General features: G+C 39.0%; 1 pseudogene; it reads right to left on the minus strand.

Annotated features, from left to right (window-relative positions):
* Positions 1 to 1,024: 1,024 nt before the first annotated feature.
* LOC128581047 (putative elongation factor 1-alpha-like 3) overlaps positions 1,025 to 14,283 on the minus strand; it is a 35,832-nt pseudogene continuing 22,573 nt past the window's right edge.

A 14,283-nucleotide genomic window follows, 5' to 3' on the forward strand; every position in this document is an offset into this window, starting at 1 on the left:
GTGTATAGATAAATATATATACCATATATACATATATATACATATTCTGATGTGAATATTGAACAATACTTGAGAATATGTGTATTTAGATAACTGAAGTAAAGAATGAAAGTAAGAGGAGAGAAGCCTATAAGATAGATTGAAAATGACCCAAAATCGGTAAGTAGGAAAGGGAAGAAAACTGGTCATTCTTGAATGCCCTCATTGACCATGCAGTGAGTTAGGCATATTAGTATATTGTTTAAATTATCAGAGCAACCCTGACATTTAGGCATTGTTAGCCCCATTTAGCAGATGAGAAAACTGGCTTTGTGAGTCACGCTAAAGTGTTCATGTATTATTATTTCAGTTACAGGTAGTTCCTGAGAGCTTTTAAGCTGGAGGAGGGGTGGTGCCATAAATTATGCAGTCACCAAGAAAGCTGGCTTCCCGGGAGAGCCTTAGACATCAGGGCCACAGACCTACTTTACAGGTCTTTTCAGACAGCATGTCAGGAGCCACATGGCTGAAGCAGGAACAAGGAACATCTGTCAGAAAAAGGGCTAGGCTTGGCTGGCTCCAGCTGGAGAAGGTTCTCATGGGGAGACCTGTCATCCGGGGCTGCTGGCTTGTTCCATATCCTCTCCTTGCTGTGCTCACATTCTTCCTTCTGCCAGATGGGCATCCCACAGGATGACTGCAACAAGTCTGCAATTGTGGGGAGAAAAGTTAGTCCGAGCTAAATCACTGCTGTGGAACAGAAACAACCTTGACTCAGAGCAGCTGTTCCTGAGAAGTGCACTCTGAGTTTTCAAAACAGTTTGCATGCACAGTCCATCTGACTGAAGAGCTTAGAGCAAAAAGAATGGTGGACAATCTATATGAAAATAGAAGTGGAATCAAAACACAGAATTTCAGAGCACAGTCTGAAATTACCAAGTGGAGGTAGTGAAGTCTCAAAGGGAAGACTGTCGGGGTTCTGAAAACTTGGCAGCTGGGATTTCTTGATCTGTAACTGACCAGCTAATGCCAAGAGGAAAGAATCTTACAATGACTCTTTTGTGTCGGCTTCTACCTGCTTGTCCACAGCTGGGAGTTGTGATCGCTCTTGTGGAAAACAGATTGGTCCCATAGGAAAAAGGTGGCCCTGCAAAGGGAACTGAAAACAATTCAAAAAAGGCCTCAGAATTAGTCCAATAATGAAGATATATTTTTTTTTCTATTTCAGGAAAATGAGGCTCAGAAGTGAATTGGGTTGCTCCAAGTCAGATAAATTAATTGATTTACTCACTGAGACCCCAAAATTGTAAGATAAAGAGGAATCAATGAATCTTACAACTAGCCTGATTTTTTTTTTAATTAAATCATAGCTGGTACATTAATGTGATCATGGGGCACCACACACTGGTTTCATAGACCGTTTGACACATTTTCATCACACGGTTAACATAGCCTTCCTGGCATTGTCTTAGTTATTGTGCTAAGACATTTACATTCCACATTTACTAAGTTTCACATATACCCTTGTAAGATGCACCGCAGGTGTAATCCCACCAATCACCCTCCCTCCACTCCCTTTCCCCCTTCCCCCTATTCTTAGGTTGTAACTGAGTCATGTGAAAGCCATAAATTAGTTTCATAGTAGGGCTCAGTATATTGGATACTTTTTCTTCCATTCTTGAGATACTTTACTAAGAAGAATATGTTCCAGCTCCATCCATGTAAACATGTAAGAGGTAAAGTCTCCATCTTTCTTTAAGGCTGCATAATATTCCATGGTGTACATATACCACAATTTATAAATCCATTTGTGCATCGATGGGCACTTGAGCTTTTTCCATGACTTAGCAATTATGAATAGGGCTGCAATAAACATTCTGGTACAAATATCTTTGTTATAATGTGATTTTTGTCTTTTGGGTATATGCCTAGTAGAGGAATTATAGGATTGAATGGCAGATCGATTTTTAGATCTCTAAGTGTTCTCCAAACATCTTTCCAAAAGGAATGTATTAATTTGCATTGCCACCAGCAGTATAGAAGTGTTCCCTTTTCTCCACATCCACGCCAACATCTCTGGTCTTGGGATTTTATGATATGGGCTAATCTTACTAGAGTTAGAAGATATCTCAAAGTAGTTTTGATTTGAATTTCTCTGATGATTAAAGACGATGACCATTTTTTCATATGTCTGTAGGCCATGCACGTATCTTCTTCAGAGAAGTTCCTCTTCAAGTCCCTTGCCCAGCCTGCGATGGGATCACTTGTTTTTTCCTTGCTTATACGTTTGAGTTCTCTATGGATTCTGGTTATAAAACCTTAGTTGGAGACATAACCTGCAAATATCTTCTCCCATTCTGAGGGCTGTTTGCTTGCTTTACTTACTATGTTCTTAGCTGTGCAGAAGCTTTTTAGTTTGGTCAGGCCCGTAGTGTATTTTTGAAGCTGCTTCAATTGCCCGGGGGGTGGGGGGAGTCCTCCTCATGAAATACTAGCCCAGACCGATTTCTTCAAGGATTTTCCCTGAACTCTCTTCTAGTAATTTTATAGTTTCGCGTCTTAAGTTTAAATCTTTAATCCAGTGAGAGTCTATCTTAGTTAATGGTGAAAGGTGTGGGTCCAGTTCCAGTCTTCTGCAGGTTGCCAGCCAGTTCACCCAGCACCATTTGTTAAATAGGGAATCTTTTCCCCACTGAATGTTTTTAATTGACTTGTCAAAGATCAAATAACGGTAAGTAGCTGATTCATCTTTTGGTTCTCTATTCTGTTCGAGACATCTACTTCTCTGTTTTTGTGCCAGTACCATGCTGTTTTGATCACTATTGATTTGTAGTATAGTCTGAGGTCTGGTAGCGTGATTCCTCCTGCTTTGTTTTTATTTCTGAGTAATGTCTTGGCCATTTGAGGTTTTTTCTAACTCCATATAAAACGAAGTATTGTTTTTTCAAGATCTTTAAAGTATGACAATGGAATTTTAATAGGGATTGAGTTAAAATTATATATTGCTTGGGTAGTATGGACTTTTTAACAATTTTGATTCTTCCCAGCCATGAGCATGGTATGTTTTTCCATTTGTTAACATTTTCAGCTATTTCTTTTCTTAGAGTTTCATAGTTCTCTTAATAGAGATATTTCACGTCCTTTGTTAGATAAACTCCCAAATATTTCATCTTCTTTGGCACTACTGTGAATAGGATAGAGTCCTTAACTGTTTTTTCAACTTGGCTATTGTTGGTATATATAAAGGCTACCAATATATGAATGTTGATTTTGTAACCTGAGACGCTGCTGTATTCCTTGATCACCTCTAAGAGTTTTGTACTAGAATTCCTGGTGTTTTCCAGATATACAATCATATCATCTGCGAAGAGTGAAAGTTTGATCTCTTCTGACCCTATATGGATACCCTTGATCACCTTTTCTTCCCTAATTTTGGTGGCTAATACTTCCATTACAATGTCAAAAAGCAATGGAGACAATGGGCAGCCTTGTGTGGTTCCTGATCTGAGTGGAAATGATTCCAATTTAACTCCATTCAATATGATATTGGCTGTGGGTTTGCTGTAGATGGCCTCTATCAGTTTAAGAACTGTCCCTTCTATACCTATTTTCTTAAGTGTTCTGATCATGAAGGGATGCTGGATATTATCAAAAGCTTTTTCTGCATCGATTGAGAGAATCATATGGTCTTTGTTTTTTAATTTGTTTATGTGCTGGATTACATTTATAGATTTACATATATTGAACCAGCCTTGAGACCCTGGGATAAAACCGACTTGGTCATGATGTATAATTTGTTTGATGTGTTGCTGGATTCTGTTTTTAGGATCTTGTTGAATATTTTTGCATCTATATTCATTAGTGATATTGGTCTATAATTTTCTTTTCTTGTTGGGTCTTTCCCTGGTTTGGGGATCAGGGTGATGTTTGCTTCATAGAACGTGTTAGGTAGTCTTCCTTCTTTTTCTACCTTTCGGAACAGGTTGAGTAATATAGTTACTAGTTCCTCTTTAAAAGTTTGGTAGAATTCTGATGTGAAACCATCTAGTCCCGGGCTTTTCTTTTTAGGGAGGATTTGTATGGTTGATACTGTTTCCAAAATTGATATGGGCCTGTTCAACATTTCCACTTGATTCTGGCTAAGTCTTGGAAGGTGACGTGCTTCCAAGTATTGGTCAATTTCCTTTAGATTTTCATATTTCTCAGAATAAAGTTTCTTGTAATATTCATTAAGAATTTTTTTGATTTTTGAGGAGTCTGTTGTTATTTTGTCTTTGTTGTATCTGATTGATGAGATTAGAGATTTTAGTCTTTTTTTTCCTGATTAGGTTGGCCAAAGGTTTATCTATTTTATTGACCTTTTCAAAAAACCAACTTTGTGATTTATTGATATATTGTATAATTCTTTTGTTTTCAATTTCATTTAATTCTGCTCTAATTTTGGTTATTTCTTTTCTTCTTCTGGGTTTGGGGTTGGAATGTTCTTCCTTTTCCAGTTGCTTGAGATGTCCCATTAAGTTGTTAACTTCCACTCTTTCTGTTCTCTTGAGAAAGGCTTGCAGTGCTATAAATTTCCCTCTTAGGGCTGCCTTTGCGGTACCAGAGGTTCTGATAATTTGTGTCTTCATTGTCATTTTGTTCCAAAATTTGGCAGTTTCCTTCTTGATCTCATCTCTGATCCAGGTATCATTCAACATAAGGTTATTTAACTTCCATGTTTTTGTATGAGTATGCAGATTCCTGTTGTTACTGAGTTTAACTTTTATTCCATGGTAGTCTGAGAAGATGGAAGCAATAATTTCTATTCCTTTAAGTTTACTGAGGTTAGACTTGTGACCTAAGATGTGATTGATTTTGGAGTATGTATTGTGGGCTGATGAGAAGTATGTGTATTCATTTTTGTTGGGATGAAATGTTCTATAGATGTCTGCTAAATCCAAATGTTGGATGGTTAGGTTTAAACTAAAAGTTTTTTTTTCAGCTTCTTATTGGAGTATCGCTCCAACACTGCCAAAGAAGTGTTGAAATCTCTGGCTATTATGGAGCTGGAGGAAATCAAGTTGTTCATGTCTGTTAGAGTTTCTTTTATATATTGAGGTGCATTCTGGTTGGGTGCATAGATATTAATAATTGAAATCTCATCATATTTAATATTACCCTTAACAAATATGAAGTGACCATTCTTATCCTTCCTTACTTTCGTCGGTTTAAAGCCTATTGTATCTGCAAATAGAATTGCAACACCTGCTTTTTTCTGATTACCATTTGCATGAAATATGGATGACCATCCTTTCACCCCAATTCTATATTTGTCTTTTAAGGTAAGATGTGACACTTGTATGCAATAAATATCTGGCCTGAGTTTTTGTATCCAGTCAGCTAACCTATGCCTCTTTAGAGGATAGTTTAAGGCGTTCACATTAATGGAGAATATTGATAAGTCTGGTAAAATTTTGGGTATTGCGTTTTCTGAAAGTCCAGTGGACATTTTTAATCCTTTCACCACTGTGGATGTTGATCAAAAGTTTCTGAGTGAGTTTACTTTTGTGGTAAAGGATTGGGTTGGTTGTTATGGGAGATAGGTTTGAGAATATCCTGAAGAGCTGGTTTGGTTATGGCAAATTTCTTCATCATATGAATGTCATTAAAGCATTTAATTTCTCCATCATAAATGAAACTCAGTTATACTGGATACAGGATCCAGGGTTGAAAGTTATTTTGCTTTAGGAGATTAAAAGTTGATGACCACCCTCTTCTGGCTTGAAATAGAATTGCAAAGTTTCGGCAGAGAGATCTGCAGTCATTCTAACATTCTTCCCTTCACAGGTAATGGCTTTCTTACATCTGGCTGCTTTGAGAAATTTCTCCTTCATATTAACTTTAGTGAAGTTAATTATGATATGCCTGGGGGATGTCTTATTGGGATTGAGTCATGCTGGGGTTCTGAAAGTGTGTGCTATCTGAATTTCAGAATCTCTAGTCATGTCTGGAAAATTCTCTTTCATAATTTCATGGAGAAGGGCCTCTGTGCCTAGCGAGGCTACAGGGATTCCGATGAGTCTGATATTAGCCTTTTTCGAATTATCCCATTGTTCTCTGAGAGAATGATCAATTTTTGCTCTCCATTTCTCTTCCTCTTTCAGAGTTTGAGAGCGTTCAAAGGCTTTGTCTTCAATGTCATAAATCCTTTCTTCTGCGTGCTCCACTCTGTTACTGAGGGATTCTACTGTATTTTTAAGATCTTTGAGGGCTACAAATTCTTGCTTCAGTGTGTCTAAATCTTTGGTGGTTTAGTTTTTAAATTCATTAAATTTTTGAGACAACTTTTGAATTTCTTCTCAAATTCCTAATTCTGACTTTTGAATTGCTGCTCAAATATCTAATTCCAAATTTTCTTCCACTTTATTAATCTTGTTTGCAATCCAAATTCTGAATTCGATTTCTGACATCTCAGCCAGTTGTTTATGAATGGGATCTTCAGTTACATTTGCCATATCTTTCCTTGGGGGAGTTGATCTATTCTGGTTATTCATTTTACCATAGTTTTTCCACTAATTCCGCCCCATGATTGTTTTAAACCCTTTGATTTTTTCCCTGGAGTTTTGTCGAGGACCCATACAGTGCTATGGCCTGAGAAACTGGGGCCTGTTTGGTATGGTGGGGCGAAGTGGTTCTGTTTTGTTTTCAGCTGGTTTCTGTTCGACCCTAGTGAAACAGTTAACTCTGGGTTGAAGTCTCAGCTGTGGAGAAATACCAGCAATTAAGTCACCCCACCCACCACAGCAACAATTAGAAAAGGAAAATCAAACCTTCCTACAACCACACACCCAGGGCACCACCTGAATGGTAGTCAGGCGATTGGCTCAGTTCAAAAATTCCAAATCAATTGTCTCAGTCAGCACCTGTCTTGGGTGTGAGAGTTTAAGAGGTCTCTGGGAACTGGATCACAGGGATCTGGTGACTACCCTGATATTGCTTGCTCCAAGGCTGCATGGAGTCAGGAGGAGCCACCCATGAAATAGGTCAGTCTGGGAAGGTTGATGCCTCCTTCCCCAGCTTGCACCTCTGTCATACCCAGTCACTGATAGCCCTGCAGTTGGCTGACCCAGTTGCCTGTAGTGAACAGATATTCCAGGGGTTTGCATCTGCCTGAATCACAAGGAAACCTATTTCTGTTCAGCCAGGATGCTGTGCTCTGCATCTAGCAAGAGGAGGTGAGGCCTGACAACCTAGGACTCTTGATGAAGGCTGGGGGGTGTTCACTTAGTTCCAGCCCCGCCCTTGATTGATGTTACTGACAGAACAGAACAGAACAACTTTGAGGGATTTTGTTTCTGTTCCTGCTAAATTCCCCTGCAGAAGAGAAGCTGTTTTGAGTTTCCAGAGCCCGTGCTCAGGTCCTGTCTTTGCTCCTTCAGGTTTGTATTTGGTTGTCTGTCAGTTCTATCCTGCTGCCTTTCTTTGTCTATAGGCTGATGATCCCCTGAGGGCCAGGTGCGTCTTAGGCTCAGTAAAATGGTCCTCTGGGTCAGCCCCACCCTGGGAACTTCTGGGGTCTGAGAGTGAGTTTCTAGTCCCTGCACTCCACCCGGTTGGTATCGCCTCAGGCAAATCCTTTACTCATGGGCCTGGTTTCCGTCACAGGTCTGTTCGTGGTGGTTTTTGGCCTCCTCTGGTTGCCCAGTGAGGCGGGGGTGTGGCTTCAGAATATCCAGGAGTGAGCTGTTTTGTTGCTAAAAGATGCCTGCTGCTCTGTGCTTCAGGGAACTGCTGCTCTGGTGTTGTTCCCTCTCAGCCGACTGTCCTCTCCTTACTCCCATGCCCCAGAGTCAGCACTGTCCAGCTGCAGTTTAGGCACTGTTCACACCCCTTGAGAAATCACCCAAGATTCTGGACTCCTGGGGCACAGCCCTCCAGACTTCAGAGTGAGAGTGGAGGGGAGTACCAGGAGCTCAGAGTTGCAGGTAGAGAATATATACAGTTTTATACAGTTTTATGCCTGGCCATATTGTTGCTGAAAGACGGCTGCTGCTCTGTGCCTCAGGGAACTGCTGCTCTGGTGTGGTTCCCTCTCATCCAACTGTCCTGTCCTCACTTCCATGCCCCAGAGTCAGCACTGACCAGCTGCAGTTTAGGCACTGTCCACAACCCTCAAGAAATCACCCAAGATTCTGGACTCCTGGGGGGACAGGCCTCCAGACCTCAGAGTGAGAGTGGAGGGGAGTGCTGGGAGCTCAGAGTTGCAGGTAGAGAATATATACAGTTTTATACAGTTTTATGCCTGGCAGGAGAACACTGTAGACCCCTAGTGGGGGAGGTAGGTCCAGTTTTTAGAGGATCTCTCCCATGGAGTGTCGTGGGAGGACCTTTGAACTCTGCCCATTTGTTTGTGGGGCACTCCGGGCCGTTCTCATGGGGGAGGAGACTCCCATCCTCTTGGTGATGGATTTTGTACTTTTGTTTGTATCCTTGTGGTTACAGCTTGCCTTAGTGGAGTTGATGTGCATTCTTCAACCTTCTCTCTTGGTGCACCTCAAATCCACCAGGTTACTTGCTAAATTTCTGTCCTTTAACTCTCCTTCTGGATGGGAGCTTCTGTGGAAAGCTGGCTTTAGTCAGCCATCTTGTCTCCACCCCCTCAACTAGCCTGACTTTTTATGGTCAAAATCACCCTTTCTTGTTTGTGACTCTGTGGTACTAAAGAGAGTACATAAGAAAAGTTGGCTGGAGAGGTGGCTCATTCCTATGATCCTGGCACTCTGAGAGGTCAAGCTGAGAGGCTTTCTGAGGTCAGCATTTCTTTGCAGACCAGCCAGAGCAACACCCTCTCTCTACAAAAAATAGAAAAAATTAGCCAGGTGTAATGGCACATGCCTGTAGTCTCAGTTACTTTGGAGGCTCAGGTAGGAGAATCCGTTGAGCCCAGAAGTTTGAGATTGCAGTGAGCTGTGATGATGCCTCTTTACTCTATCCCAGGGCAACAGAGTGAGACTCAGTCTCAAAAAACAAAACAAAACAAAACAAACAAAAAACAACTCTGGACAGGGATTGGGGGAGTTCTATAGGAGGTATGGAAAGATTTTTGGTACCAACTGGGCCAAGGGTTGCCAGGATGCTAGCCTAGCATCTCTTCAGCTGGACTAGGGTGTTTTTTTACAATTGTGTATGTAAGACTAACAACACAAAAATGGCTTCTCCTGAGGATCCTGCGAAAACTGTCAGACCTTCATTTCCCAAATCTATAACTTTGATGAATGAGACTATCACAATGTGAAACTATATGACAGTATAAATTCTGGTATTTTTTAATCAAAGCATATAGGAGATTGCTAATGGACAGAATTTTCTTTATTTACGCAAACTTCTATTTCTGAGATTGCTTCCCTACCCTGGAAAATATAAGATTATTTCTGATTTAACCCAAAAGCATATATAATGTTTTCATAAATTAGCAACTCTAGTGTTTAGTAAGAGTCAGCGCCTTGGCTACAGATCACATAATTGAGGTTAGCACTCTAGCCAATTATAGTTTAAGGTTAAACCCCATCCAATTGATTTTTATAGTTACTAAGGGATTCAGGAAGATGAAAATTAAAAACATTCCAAGTTCAACTAAAAGTATTGATGTTATAAACAGAGATAGCTGTTTTATTCTCATTTGTTGAATATTATTCTGTCTATTGATGAGAGCAATGATGGAGAGGAGCACTGTTCACCTTCCAGATGGAAGAGCACTGACATTACTGAGCAGACAATATAGGATAGACATTCTTCTTATACATATACATGACTTACTTGCATTGCTTACAGTAATTCATCAATGTTATGGCACCCTTGTGTAGTATTTTCCACATTATGCAAATGATGAACTGAAGTTTCATGAGGTGAACACACTTGAGCAAAGTCAAGCAGTTTGTCAGAGCCAGAATTAAATCCACGTCTATTTGATTTCAAGCCAATAGTTTTTCCACTTCATCACATTGAAGAAGTGCCTGACACCTGCTGGAGCCCAAGCCAGAACAAGAGAAGATGCCAGGCCTAGAAACTGGACACATCTGTCACCTATTGGCAGACCACAAGGTGCAGTGTACAAATGGCTTCTGCCAAGGAGCCTGCAAATTCCCTTTGACATCTTCATATCTGAAATCTATAACTTTGATAAATGAGGCTATCCCAGTGTGAGTCTGTGTGACAGGGCAGGAAGGCCTGATCTTTCTCATCTATGATTAAATGGGCAGATGAGAATAATATACCTAAATGTTTTACCTCAGAGTCAATCTGATCTGGATTCGGGAGCCTCATCGGTATATCTGATCACCCCTAATGGAAAATTTATTCATACTCAGAGGAAATGAGATGGTGTGTTCTGGGATCCAGCTGGCTTGTGGCCAAACTAGACCAATTTCTGTTGTTTATCTTTTAAGGACATCACAAAGAACATGTGTAAAATTGGCTTCGCCTGCCAAATATAAAACTTTTTCACCTAAAATCAGTTAGACTTTTCTGACTAAATTTTCTTTTGAGCCCCTTCTTGGTTTACAGCTATAGCAGAGTCAGTGATTTTCTAGGAGTCCCTCTCCTTTCTGCTTGCCTTGGACTTTACTAGCCACAAGGGAAAAACTTGAATCACCCAGCAGCCAGGACATTGGGATGACACAGTGTTTTCTATAAGTGAATTTTTCAGAGATAAGAATGGACTTAATAACAAATGTTTTGACCATGGTAAGTTCTGGGTCAATGGTTCTCAGAAATGGGCCATAGTATCAGTGCTCTACTATAAGATATCTCTGCTTGTCTTATTTTCTTTTTTTCCTATCATAGGCTTAAAAAATAGAGGTTAGAGGACCCAGGGGAGCTGGTTGATCACATAATAAAACTTCTGATGTTTTAGCAATAATATCTATTATATGCAAGGAATGATTCTTTTTTTAACATCAATAATATTTTTTATTCAATGATATAGTTTCTGAAGTATTTTTTTTTATTAAATCATAGCTGTGTACATTAATGCGATCATAGGGCACCATACACTGGTTTTATAGACCATTTCACACATTTTCATCACACTGGTTAACATAGACTCCCTGGCATTTTCTTAGTTATTGTCTTAAGACATTTATATTCTACATTTACTAAGTTTCACATGTACCCTTGTAAGATGCACCACAAGTGTAATCCCACTAAAAACCCAACCTCCACCCATCCTCCCTGCTTCAACCACTTCCTCTCCCCCTTTCCCATATTCTTAGGTTATAACTGGGTTATACCTTTCACATGAAAGCCATAAATTAGTTTCATACTAGGGCTGAGTACATTGGATACATTTTCTACCATACTTCAGATACTTTACTAAGAAGAATATGTTCCAGCTCCATCCATGTAAACATGAAAGAGGTAAAGCCTCCATCTTTCTTTGAGGCTGCATAATATTTCATGGTGTACATATACCACAATTTATTAATCCATTCATGTATTGATAGGTACTTGGGCTTTTTCCATGACTTAGCAATTATGAATTGGGCTGCAATAAACATTCTGGTACAAATATATTTGTAATAATGTGATTTTTGGTCTTTTGGTTATATGCCTAGTAGAGGAATTATAGGATTGAATGGCAGATCGATTTTTAGATCTCTAAGTGTTCTCCAAACATCTTTCCAAAAGGAATGTATTAACTTGCATTCCCACCAGCAGTGTAGAAGTGTTCCCTTTTCTCCACATCCATGCCAACATCTCTGGTCTTGGGATTTTGTGATATGGGCTAATCTTACAGGAGTTAGATGATATCTCAAAGTAGTTTTGATTTGCATTTCTCTGATAATTAAGGATATTGAGCATTTTTCATATGTCTGTAGGCCGTGCGCCTGTCTTCTTCAGAGAAGTTCCTCTTCAAGTCCCTTGCCAAGCCTGCAATGGGATCACTGTTCTTTTCTTGTTTACATGTTTGAGTTCTCTGTTGATTCTGGTTATTATACCCTTGTCGGACACATAACCTGCAAATATCTTCTCCCATTTTGAGGGCTGTCTTCTTGCTTTACTTACTGTGTTCTTGGTTGTTCAGAAGCTTTTTAGTTTGATCAGGTCCCAGTAGTGTATTTTTGAAGCTGCTTCAATTGCCCGGGGGGTCCTCCTCATGAAATACACACCCAGACCAATATCTTCAAGAGTTTTCCCTGCACTCTCTTCTAGTATTTTTATTGTTTCATGTCTTAATTTTAAATCTTTAATCCAGTGAGAGTCTATCTTAGTTAATGGTGAAAGGTGTGGGTCCAGTTTCAGTCTTCTACAGTTTGCTAGCCAGTTCACCCAGCACCATTTGTTAAATAGGGAATCTTTTCCCCACTGAATTTTTTTAATTGGCTTGTCAAAGATCAAATAATGGTAAGTACCTGGGTTCATCTCTTGGTTCTCTGTTTTTTTCCAGACATCTACCTCTCTGTTTCTCTGCCAGTACCATGCTCTTTTGATTACTATGAATTTGTAGTATAGTCAGAAATCTGGTAGCGTGATTCCTCCTGCTTTGTTTTTATTTCTGAGTAATGTCTTGGCCATTCAAGGTTTTTTTCTGATTCCATATAAAACGAAGTATTATTTTTTCAAGATCTTTAAAGTATGATAGTGGAGTATTAATAGGGATTGCATTAAAATTGTATATTTCTTTGGATAATATGGACATTTTAACAATGTTGATTCTTCACAGCCATGAGCATGGTATGTTTTTCCATTTGTTAACATTTTCAGCTATTTCTTTTTTTAGAGTTTCATAGTTCTCTTTATAGAGATCTTTCAGGTCCTTTGTTAGATAAACTCCCAGATATTTCATCTTCTTTGTCACTACTGTGAATGGAATAGAGTCCTTAACTGTTTTTTCAGCATGACTATTGTTGGAATATATAAAGGCTATGAATTTACAAATGTGGATTTTGTAATCTGAGACGCTGCTGTATTCCTTGGTCACTTCTAAGAGTTTTGTAGTAGAATCACTGGTATTTTGCAGATATACAATCATATGATCTGCGAAGAGTGAAAGTTTGATCTCTTCTGACCATAATTATATGGATACCCTTGATGGTCTTTTCTTCCCTAATTGCGATGGCTAAAACTTCCATTACAATGTTAAAAAGCAATGGAGACAATGGGCAGCCATGTCTGGTTCCTAATCTGAGTGGAAATTATTTCAGTTTAACTCCATTCAGTACAATATTGGCTGTAAGTTTGCTGTAGAGGGCCTCTATCAGTTTAAGAACTGTCCCTTCTATACCAATTTTCTTAAGTGTTCTGATCATGAAGGGATGCTGGATATTATCAAAAGCTTTTTCTGCATCAATTGAGAGAATCATACGGTCTTTGTTTTTTAATTTGTTTATGTGCTGAATAATACTTATAGATTTATGTATATTGAACCAGCCTTGAGACCTTGGGATAAAACCATCTTTGTCATCATGTGTAATTTGTTAGATGTGTTGCTGGATTCTGTTTGTTAGGATCTTTGTGAATATTTTTGCATCTATATTCATTAGTGATATTGGTCTATATATATATATGTTTTTTTCTTGTTGGATCTTTTCCTGGTTTGGAGATCTGGGTGATGTTTGCTTCACAGAACGTGTTGGGTAGTCTTCCTTCTTTTTCTACATTTTGGAACAGGTTGAGTAATATAGGTACTAATTCCTCTTTAAAAGTTTGGTAGAATTCTGACATGAAGCCATCTGGTCCCAGGCTTTTCTTTTTAGGGAGATTTTGTATGGTTGATGCTATTTCAGGCCTTGATATAGGCCTGTTCAACATTTCCATTGATTCTGGCTAAGTCTTGGAAGATGATGTAGTTCCAAGTATTGGTCAATCTCCTTTAGATTTTCATATTTCTGAGGATAAATTTTCTTGTAATATTCATTAAAGATTTTTTGAATTTCTCGGGAGTCTGTTGATATTTCATCTTTGTCATTTCTGATTGATGAAATTAATGATTTTATTCTTTTTTTCCTGGTTAGGTTAGCCAAAGGTTTTTCTATTTTATTGACCTTTTCAAAAAACCAACTTTTTGATTCATTGATCTGTTGCATAATTTTGTGGTTTTTAATTTCATTTAATTCTGCTATTATTTTGGTTATTTCTTTTTTTCTACTGGGTTTTGGGTTAGAATATTCTTCCTTTTCCAGTTGCTTGAGATGTCCCATTTAGTTGTTAACTTCCTCCCTTTCCGTTCTCTTGGGGAAGGCTTACAGTGCTGTAACTTTCCCTCTCATGACTGCCTTTGCAGTATCCCAGAGGTTCTGATAATTCATTTCTTCATTGTTGTTTTGT

This window comes from Nycticebus coucang, chromosome 3 (assembly GCF_027406575.1).
Source record: "Nycticebus coucang isolate mNycCou1 chromosome 3, mNycCou1.pri, whole genome shotgun sequence".
NCBI classification, from domain to species: Eukaryota; Metazoa; Chordata; class Mammalia; order Primates; family Lorisidae; genus Nycticebus; species Nycticebus coucang.